Genomic DNA, 9,003 nt, shown 5'->3' on the forward strand with positions numbered 1-9,003 from the left:
AATGCAGACCCCAAAGCTTTCAGAGCTTTCCCTGGGCTGGCCGGTCAGTTTCAGTCCAGCAAAGTATATGTCTGCAGTCGCGTGTGGCTCCCAGCTTGGCCCCCAGGGGGCGGGGGCTCCCTGCCACTATTGCTGCCTGTGGTCCCCTCATGTGACCAACCTGCACAGGAAGTGTCCTTGAACAGCTCTTCTTTCTTTCTTTTAAACGACACCTGACTAATCTCGTGTGAAATGTTCTTCATAAAGTGAGCTCACCAACAGATGGTGCTGCTGGGACCCATCTGGGCACAGACAACATCCTCACCCCTTGGCAGGGCTGGCTCCTCCCGGCTTTCCACGCCAGGATTTGAACATTCCTTCCATGTTCATGCCATTGAGTTCTTGCAGTGGCCTACAAGAGAGGCCATCGTGAGCAGTAGGGCAGGAGCTTGCTGGGAAAGCGACTTTCCCAAGGTCACGGGGTGGAGGGAAGGCTCACTCTTCCTCTGCACCCCACCCCCACCTCCAAACCCCACCTTCCCCATGTGTGACCCACATCACAAAGTTCTACAGGCTTCTTCTACCACCACCAGGCATTAGCTCTGGGGCAGTGGAACTTCCAGAACCTTGGAATTCTGCCCCGCAGGCTGGTGTTGGAAACTTACCCATCTCACGGTGGTAGGCAGATCTGACGCAGGCCTGCTGACTGCTTCACGTGGTGAAGAAGGCCTTTGGGGTGACTGACCACTGGGTTGACTGTTGCCCCAGGTGTGGTTCCTGTGGAAGTGGTGAGTCACGGCCCTGGTGGCTGGCCTGCTCCTTCATACACCTGCCTCTGTCTGGAGGCATCTCACTTCCTTGTGAAATGGAGAGAGGAAAGCCCCAGGGCACCAGGGCAGATGCTGCTCCCCTCTGCCAAGTTCCATCACCTTCCTCAAGTCCTGGTGCCTTTCACCAACCACCACCATTACCGCTGGAATCACCCAGAGAACAGAGGAAGGGAACGGGGCAACGTGCAAGTAGGCCTTCACATCAGGCTCAGGATCCACTCAGGTGAGTTCAGAGATAGTTCAAGAAGCAACAACAGTTCAAGGTTCAAAGATCAGAGGACCTGAACTCAGTTTGTGCTTTGGGTGGAGGGAGCTGGTGCGGGGGTGGGAGAGGCGGGGATGTTTGTGTCAGGCAGATGTTAGTCGGAATCCCGGCTTTTCTACCAGTGGCCCTGGCAAGTCACTAGAGCTCCTTGAACCTCAGGTTCCTCAGCTCTAAAGAGAGAGGGCCAGTGTTTTCCTCACAGGTGTGTAGTAAAGATTAAAGGTGGTGGTGAATGCAAGGCACCAGGCTGTCATTGGTCCTAGCTCCAAGCCAGCCGTGCCTTTGGGAGCATGGACAAGAGTGTTGGCAGAGCTCTGACCCCCTCCGGTCTGTGCCTGCATTCTAGGAGGATGAAGGGACTTAAAGGTATCTGGTAAACTCTGTTCTCAGTAGGCACTCAAGCTAACCTGTGAAGGGAAGCCAGGCGCCTGTTAGACCGGGGCCCCACGGTGCCTGGATGGCTCAGACGGTTAAGTGTTCGACTTTTGGTTTCAGCTCAGGTCATGCTCTTAGGGGCATGAGATGGAGCCCAGCATCAGGCTCCCCGCTCAACACGGAGTCTGCTTCAGATTCTCTCTCCCTCTCCCTCTGCCCACCCTCCCGCTCATGCACGCTCTCTAAAAATAAATACAAAGTTAAAAAAAAAAAAAAGAACAACCCTGTAAGGTAGGTATTATTATTATTATTATTATTATTATTATATTTTTTAAAGGAGTCCAACTCTTGATTTCAGCTCAGGTTATGATCACAGGGTCATGCTCTCAGGGTCATGAGATCAAGTCCTGCACTGGGCTCTGCGTTCACCAGGCAATCTGCTTGAGATTCTCTCTCTCCCTCACCTCTTCCCCTCTCCCCAGGCTTTCTCTTCTCTTTCTCTAAAACAAATAAATAAATCTTAAAAAAAAAAAATAAAAGAGGGCCTCAGTGACAAACGAGAAGGGTGCGGTGGACTGAGCTGGCCCCGTAATGGAGAGTCTCCTGAATGATGGTGCCTGTTGACCATCCTCTGTAGGCTAAACTAATGACTCCTCTCATCCTCCTCCAGGACCTCTTTTCTGGTCCTCAGAGTCTTTTTTTTTTTTTTTTTTTTTTGAAGATTTTATTTATTTACTTGACAGAGAGAGATCACGAGTAGACAGAGAGGCAGACAGAGAGAGAGGAAGGGAAGCAGGCTCCCTGCCGAGCAGTGAGCCCGATGCGGGGCTCGATCCCAGGACCCTGAGATCATGACCTGAGCCGAAGGCAGCGGCCTAACCCACTGAGCCACCAGGCGCCCCCTCAGAGTCTTCTTTATCAACTGTAGCACTTTGTTTTGGATGGCATTTCTTAAGCTTCTAAACACTTAGGTATATTCAAATGACAGAAATGCATGAGTAAATTCAAATATTCTTTTGCTGGAAAAATAAGGTCCAGGTGTCTGAATAAGGAGGACACTCAATATTACATTCAGTAATTCATCTGCTTTCTTGGGAGTGGTATTTGCTCGAGGACAAAGCATTAGTCATTGCTTAATTTTAATAGTTTTCATAAAATACATTAAAATGATAAGCCAATGACTTATAAATCAGTTTTATTTATTTGCTGTACCTTTTTAAAAATTAACATATAATGTATTATTGCTTCAGGGGTACAGGTCTGTGATTCATCAGTCTTACACAATTCACAGTGCTCACCATATTTTAATTAATTTTTTAAACAATTTTTTAAATTAACAACAACAATGCTCTGATGTATATAAAGAAGGTGAGTTAATAAACATTCAAAATATGGCACAAAAACACAGTGACAATAAGATGTGGAACCAAGACGGCAAGTGGAAATGTTTTTGCCCAGTTTAGAGTTTGGAGAGACATATTTATGTTAAACATTTCAATGAGTCTGGAGAATGGGTGCTTTCTGAAGTTATTATTTAAAATTTTATTTAAATATTGGAGATTGGTTTATCTTATTTTTGTCATCTACATTATCTGGTGATTATTCCTTCTTCTTGTGAACTCATGGTTCTGTGAAATTTCAAGCAGACATCTGGTTCTGGTGATTACCATGTCCCTGTCCCCAACTCAGGATGACTTCCAGGGTCCTCATGGGCAGTTCCCTCTTCTGTGAGCCTGGTTTGCCGTCCCGTTCCTTGCTTGCTCTTATTCCGTTAGGATCCTACCTTTCAGTGACTCTAGGTTCTCGGCTGCACCATGGGAAGAGGTGATGCAATGGCTCAGGCCCAGCCACCAAGAATGTGCCTTCATGAAAGATATATGTCCCCAAATTGAAACCAGGGGCTCCCTCTCCTGGTGTCACCCTAAGAATCCTCACATTAGAAGGATCAGTGGGGACTTCTTCAAGGGAGATGGGAGGGGTGGGCTTCTTACCGGTTTTGGGGCGTGGCAATCGGGGCCAGTGATGGAGTGGGAGGAGTTACTCTCATTCTGAGATTTCACAGCCGGCATCTGCCATGGGCACTTGAAAGTTCCCAGCTGGGGGGCGCCTGGGTGGCTCAGTGGGTTAAAGCCTCTGCCTTCGGCTCAGGTCATGATCCCAAGGTCCTGGGATTGAGCCCCGCGTTGGGCTCTCTGCCCGTCCGGGAAGCCTGCTTCCTCCTCTCTCTCTGCCTGCCTCTCTGCCTACTTGTGATCTATCAAATAAATTAAAAAAAATAAAATCTTAAAAAAAAAAGTTCTCACCTGGATTAGGCATCCTTAGCAACTGGACAGCAGAAATCCCCTTCTGAGTCGGAAGCTGCTGGTCTCCTCTTGTGCGGAATCCATACCTCTAAGAAACAGGGAACAGCAAAGTCACCCAGACCGTACAGAACGGGGAACCTCTCCAGGATTAGTGTTATCCCCCTTCATGGGTAAGTGTGACGTCATTGTTGTACAGGTGAAAATATAGCCAGAACTCTCACTTTCAAGTAATTTGTCAAATAGCTCATTTCACAATAAGCCAAGACTTGGTTTCCTTATTTCATTATTTTTATGAAGACTCCTTAACACATTAAAAAGGTATTTATGAGGTGCTTAAAAACCCCTTGGGTATGGTGGCTATTAGGAGGGCAGGTATTGCATGGAGCACTGGGTGTGGTGCAAAAACAATGAATACTGTTACGCTGAAAAGAAATTAAAAAAAAAAAAAACATGAGTCTTAACAACAACAACAACAACAACAAAACCCTTGGGTAAAAAATCCAAAAGATAACGAGGATAAAAGAATGAAGTAGAGGAAGAAAGTAAGCAATATGTATTTCTTGAACATTTACTATTAGCACTTAAATGTCAAGCACTCTAAATTTAAACCTCATCCCAAGTGGAAACGCAGGTTTTCGCGTCTCCATTTTACAGATGCGGGATGAAAGACTCCAGGTGGGGGATTAAGTAATTCGCATGAACATGCAGCCGAGGAGCAGGATTTGAACTCAGATCTGCCGCCAGACTTGCATTTAAAGTGTCCATCCTTAGAGACCTGAACCTTCAACTTGTTGTTCATTTTAATATATATTTGGTCATATTAGAAGGGAATTTAGGGGCGCCCAGGTGGCTCAGTCAGTTAAGCATCTGCCTTTGGCTCAGGTCATGGTCCCAGAGTCCTGGGATCGAACCTCGCATTGGGTTCCCTGTTCAGTGGAGAGTCTATTTCTCCTTCTCCCCCAGCTACCCCCACCCTTCATGCATTCTCTCCCTATCTCTCTCAAAAATAAATAAAATCGTAAAAAAAATAAATAAATAAACCTTAGTGTCATCATTTATTTTTTTTCCTTTTATAAAAAATTTAAGTTCAATTAATTAACATATTATTTTGGTTTCAAAGATAGAAGTCAGTGTGGTGTCATCATTTAAAAAAAAGTGCATCTTTACAAAAGTAGTTTTGGCTACATGTCCAATGTAGGGCCTGAACTCACCACCCCAAGATCAAGGGTCATGGGCTCTACTGCCCAAGCCAGCCAGGTGCCCCTTGGCATATTTTTAAAAAAACAAATACATTGGCTCTTCTGTTACACTTCTGAATACACATCTGGGATTGTATAAATCAAAGTGATTTTTATTTTTTAACAGATTTTATTTATTTATTTATTTGACACAGAGAGAGCGAGTGAGAGAGGGGACACAAGCAGAGGGAGTAGGAGAGGGAGAGGGAGAAGCAGGCTCCTCACTGAGCAGGGAGCCAGATGCGGGGCTCGATCCTAGGACCCTGGAATCATGACCTGAGCCAAAGGCAGATGCTTAACCCACTGAGCCACCCCGTTGCCTCCAAACTGATTTTTAGTTGTTATTTTATATGTTTATATGTTTTAATTGTTAGATTTTTAATTGTTTTTATTTCCGCTGAGGATTAAAAGGCCCCCACACCGGTGTGAACCTGGTGGTTAGCATTCTGTGAGTGCAGGCAGCTAGTTTATAAATATACTGGGGATTTCCCTCTGTGCCTAAGAGGTATGGCTACCCTCTAGGGAGCGTTTCTTATTCTGAGTTGTGGCTTACCTTGTATGGACTGCTGCCATACTTTATCTAGAGTTATCTGGAACATTTGGGCCTCCTTGATTTATGTGAGTGAATGAAAAAAAAACCATTAATGTATCTGAACAATAAAGATAGCAGGTGTGATAGCTGAAGCCAGCAGTGAGGAGACCAGATTCCTGCAGCATCCTGCCTGCTGTGGCCACATTGGATGTGCCTTGTGCCCGGGGGTGACTGGCATTGCCCCTGGGTCATCAGGTCAGAGCACTCTGGGCATCCAGTCCGAGGTGTGGGAAACTGCTTCCACCAAAGAAGCACCGAGAAGGCATGTGGCTTTGTGTGATGCATTGGCTCGTTTCCTTAAGAATAAGTGGTACTTGGCTTCCTTGAGGTCTAGAGATCTCAGACTTGGCTGGACTTTTGTCATTAAGCTTGGAATGGGAGGGCGGGCTTGGGGACAGAGGGATATATATATATATATATATCTCTTGGAGTGGAAAAATAGTAAGAGTGAAATCCCGAGATTTCTCCTTCTGCATTTGAAGGCCTACCCATGAGGCATCCCAGAAAGGTAGACTTAAATGGGATTCCAGTACATAGTTTCCTTATAAAAGACTTACAACTTATATACACAATCGGCCCCCTGGTCGAGGCAGTCAGGGTCAGGAGGCGAATGCCCCCATGCCCGTCCACACCTCTCTGGCTTTCTGAGCTGGGTGCCCAGGATCCCGCCAGAGACTGCAGCATCTCTAACACTGGATCCAGGGTCTGGAGTGAGTTCCAGACAGTTCCGATCTGAATACTCTCAAAGCAGGTGGACTGGCTTAAGGCACTTTCTTTAAAAGCCTTATTGATAAACATATTTCTATTCGGGAGGAGTAGACCAGGAGTTCTCAACTCTGGCTGCCTGTTAGAATCATCCAGGAGCTCAAAATCTCGGGGATTTTATGGTATCTTTGATGAATTAAAAACAGAGAAAGAGATGACTCTAACAGACTGTTTCTTTTGGAAACCAACATCTAGCACCTTGCTTGCTCTTAATTAATTTATTGGCATTGACCCAAATAGAGATGTATCTCATCTCAACCACCTGCCCTCTCTATCACTCACTAAGGGAGAAGAAGCACTTAGGAAGCCGAACTTGGCACGGTGCATGCATAAGCTGATGTAGGATGCTCAGAGAAATCTGTGGTACTAGCATTTGTAAACCATCTCTTCTCCCAGTCCTCACATGTGCCTCCAGAACCTTCAATGCAAGGGAAAGTCAACAGCAGGAAAACAGCCCTTTTCTCCTGTGGGAAGCATCTTAGTGACAGAAGCGCAATTGCCTGAATTTCACTTTGCATTTAGGAACGAAGAAAAGAAAAAACCCAAAGCTCTGGAGGGTTCCAAAGAGGAGAGTCCAGTTCTCCCGGGGATGAAGATTACAGCATCCTGGTTAAGAAAGAAGCTCCAGGGATGGACGACTGGAGAATCAGAAGGAAGGAGGATCCAGGGACTTAACCTCCAGTGGCTTTGGCTTGTGCTTCTATAGAGTAAGACAAGAAAAAAGGGGAGGGGAAATTAGGTTTGAAGAGAACTGGAGGCTCAAGCAATCACTTTTTATTGTTGATGCTGTGGGTTGTTTCTTTCGTAGTTAGTCCTTGAAAGAAAACAGGAGTTTAGACCCATACACCTCTGCTTTTCTGAGCAGTCTGGGAAGGCAGAGCCCGGACAGAATATATGGGGAAACTCTCAGCTGGGTGTGGGATTCTAGTGTGTGTTTTTCACTCCAAAATGCATCTGTTGTTGTCCCTCTAAGTAACTACATGTAGTTTGACAGATGTTTTGGTGGTAACATCGTAAAAGAAGACCAGAAGACCATCCTCTTAGCTTAATTGTTGCCAGTACTGATGTCATTTAGAAAGTGTAGGACACTCAGGAGAATCCCAGTTCAAACCACACAGAGGATGTTTTCACTCCCTGTCCTCTAGGGCCTGGCTGAGTCAGATCATTGACGAGGTTTAATCTTGTCACTGTTATAGAAATGTTGTAAAAGATAAAACAAATTAAAGATAAGTTAAAAAAACAAAAACAAAAAACCAGAGTGGACATTAGTCAGGAATATAAAAGGGTTGCAAAGGCTCCATGGTCATGTGACTTCCAGCTTCTGAAGTTTGTGCTGGTGCTTTGTGAGTATTTAGGTAGGAAGGAAGGGTTTCGTCAGGCTGGAGGGGAGACTAGAGGAAGGGGGTGGGGAGCTCCTCATTACACTGGGAACACAAGAGGGGAGCTTGGCCAGCACCTTCCAGGCTGGGGTTGGAGAGAGGGCACAATCCAGGTACACGTGCAGGTTGTGTAGCCCTGAACCAAGAGTATGGCAGTCCAGGAGGTTGTTCATGATATTAACTGTGCCAGGCAGGCCCCAAGCCCCTTTGAGCTGCCCAGTATCCTGCATCCTTCTCTTTCCAAATCATAACACTTTCCAAATCATAAACAACTACTTTCAAAGAGTAGATCACATATGTGGAGGACAAAATTGAAATTTGCTTTAACCGTTTAAGCATGAGAGTTTTAAGAGATGTATTACTGCGATCATAGATGCATGGAGAAGGTCAGCTTAAGGTCTCCATGCATTGTCCACACAAAGTTGTCTCATGTTGTCTGTTTTATAGTTGAAAACTCGGTAGATTTACATGGAAATATTAAAAAGGAGATCTGTGAATGTCTTTTTTAAAAATATTTTATTTATTTGACAGAGAGAAATCACAACTAGGCAGAGAGGCAGGCAGAGAGAGAAGAGGAAGCAGGCTCCCTGCAGAGCAAAGACCCCGATGCGGGGCTTGATCCCAGGACTCTGGGATCATGACCTGAGCCGAAGGCAGAGGCCCCAACCCACTGAGCCACCCAGGCACCCCTGTCAATGTCTTTTGAATGTTTGGTAGGGTGTGGAAGCAGGACAGAAAAAAATAGTATTACTATATTTCTTAGCAGGTAACTGCAGTTTCCAAAATGCTTCATGTCATATTTAACAAAAGGAGAGGGGGTTATCCTGGGTTGCTTAGTCAGTTGGGCATCTGCCTTCAGCTCGGTCAGGATCTTGGGGTGTGGGATCAAGTCCCATATAGGGTTCTCTGCTCAGCAAGGAGTCTGTTTCTCCCTCTCACTCTCCTTCAGCAATGGCTACGGTCGCCAAACTGTGGAAAGAACCGAGATGCCCTTCAACGGATGAATGGATAAGGAAGATGTGGTCCATATACACAATGGAGTATTATGCCTCCATCAGAAAGGATGAATACCCAACTTTTGTAGCAACATGGACGGGACTGGAAGAAATTATGCTGAGCGAAATAAGTCAAGCAGAGAGAGTCAAGTATCATATGGTCTCACTTATTTGTGGAGCATAACAAATAACATGGAGGACATGGGGAGATGGAGAGGAGAGGGAGTTGAGGGAAACTGGAAGGGGAGATGAACCATGAGAGACTATGGACTCTGAAAAACA

At 45.7% G+C, this 9,003-nt stretch overlaps 1 long non-coding RNA gene across 2 annotated transcripts; it reads left to right on the forward strand.

Annotated features, from left to right (window-relative positions):
- Positions 1–683: 683 nt before the first annotated feature.
- LOC123953814 lies at positions 684–8,729 on the forward strand. 2 transcript variants are annotated; one of them, XR_006820980.1, is made up of 4 exons: positions 684–1,032; positions 3,762–3,922; positions 6,870–7,054; positions 8,676–8,729. It is a non-coding gene; the product is annotated as an uncharacterized LOC123953814 (long non-coding RNA). The 2 variants fall into 2 exon arrangements; XR_006820979.1 differs by lacking the exon at positions 8,676–8,729 and adding an exon at positions 8,258–8,312 and having other exon boundaries at positions 685–1,032.
- The last annotated feature ends 274 nt before the right edge of the window (positions 8,730–9,003 follow it).

Source organism: Meles meles, chromosome 12 (genome assembly GCF_922984935.1).
Source record: "Meles meles chromosome 12, mMelMel3.1 paternal haplotype, whole genome shotgun sequence".
In the NCBI taxonomy this organism is placed as follows: domain Eukaryota; kingdom Metazoa; phylum Chordata; class Mammalia; order Carnivora; family Mustelidae; genus Meles; species Meles meles.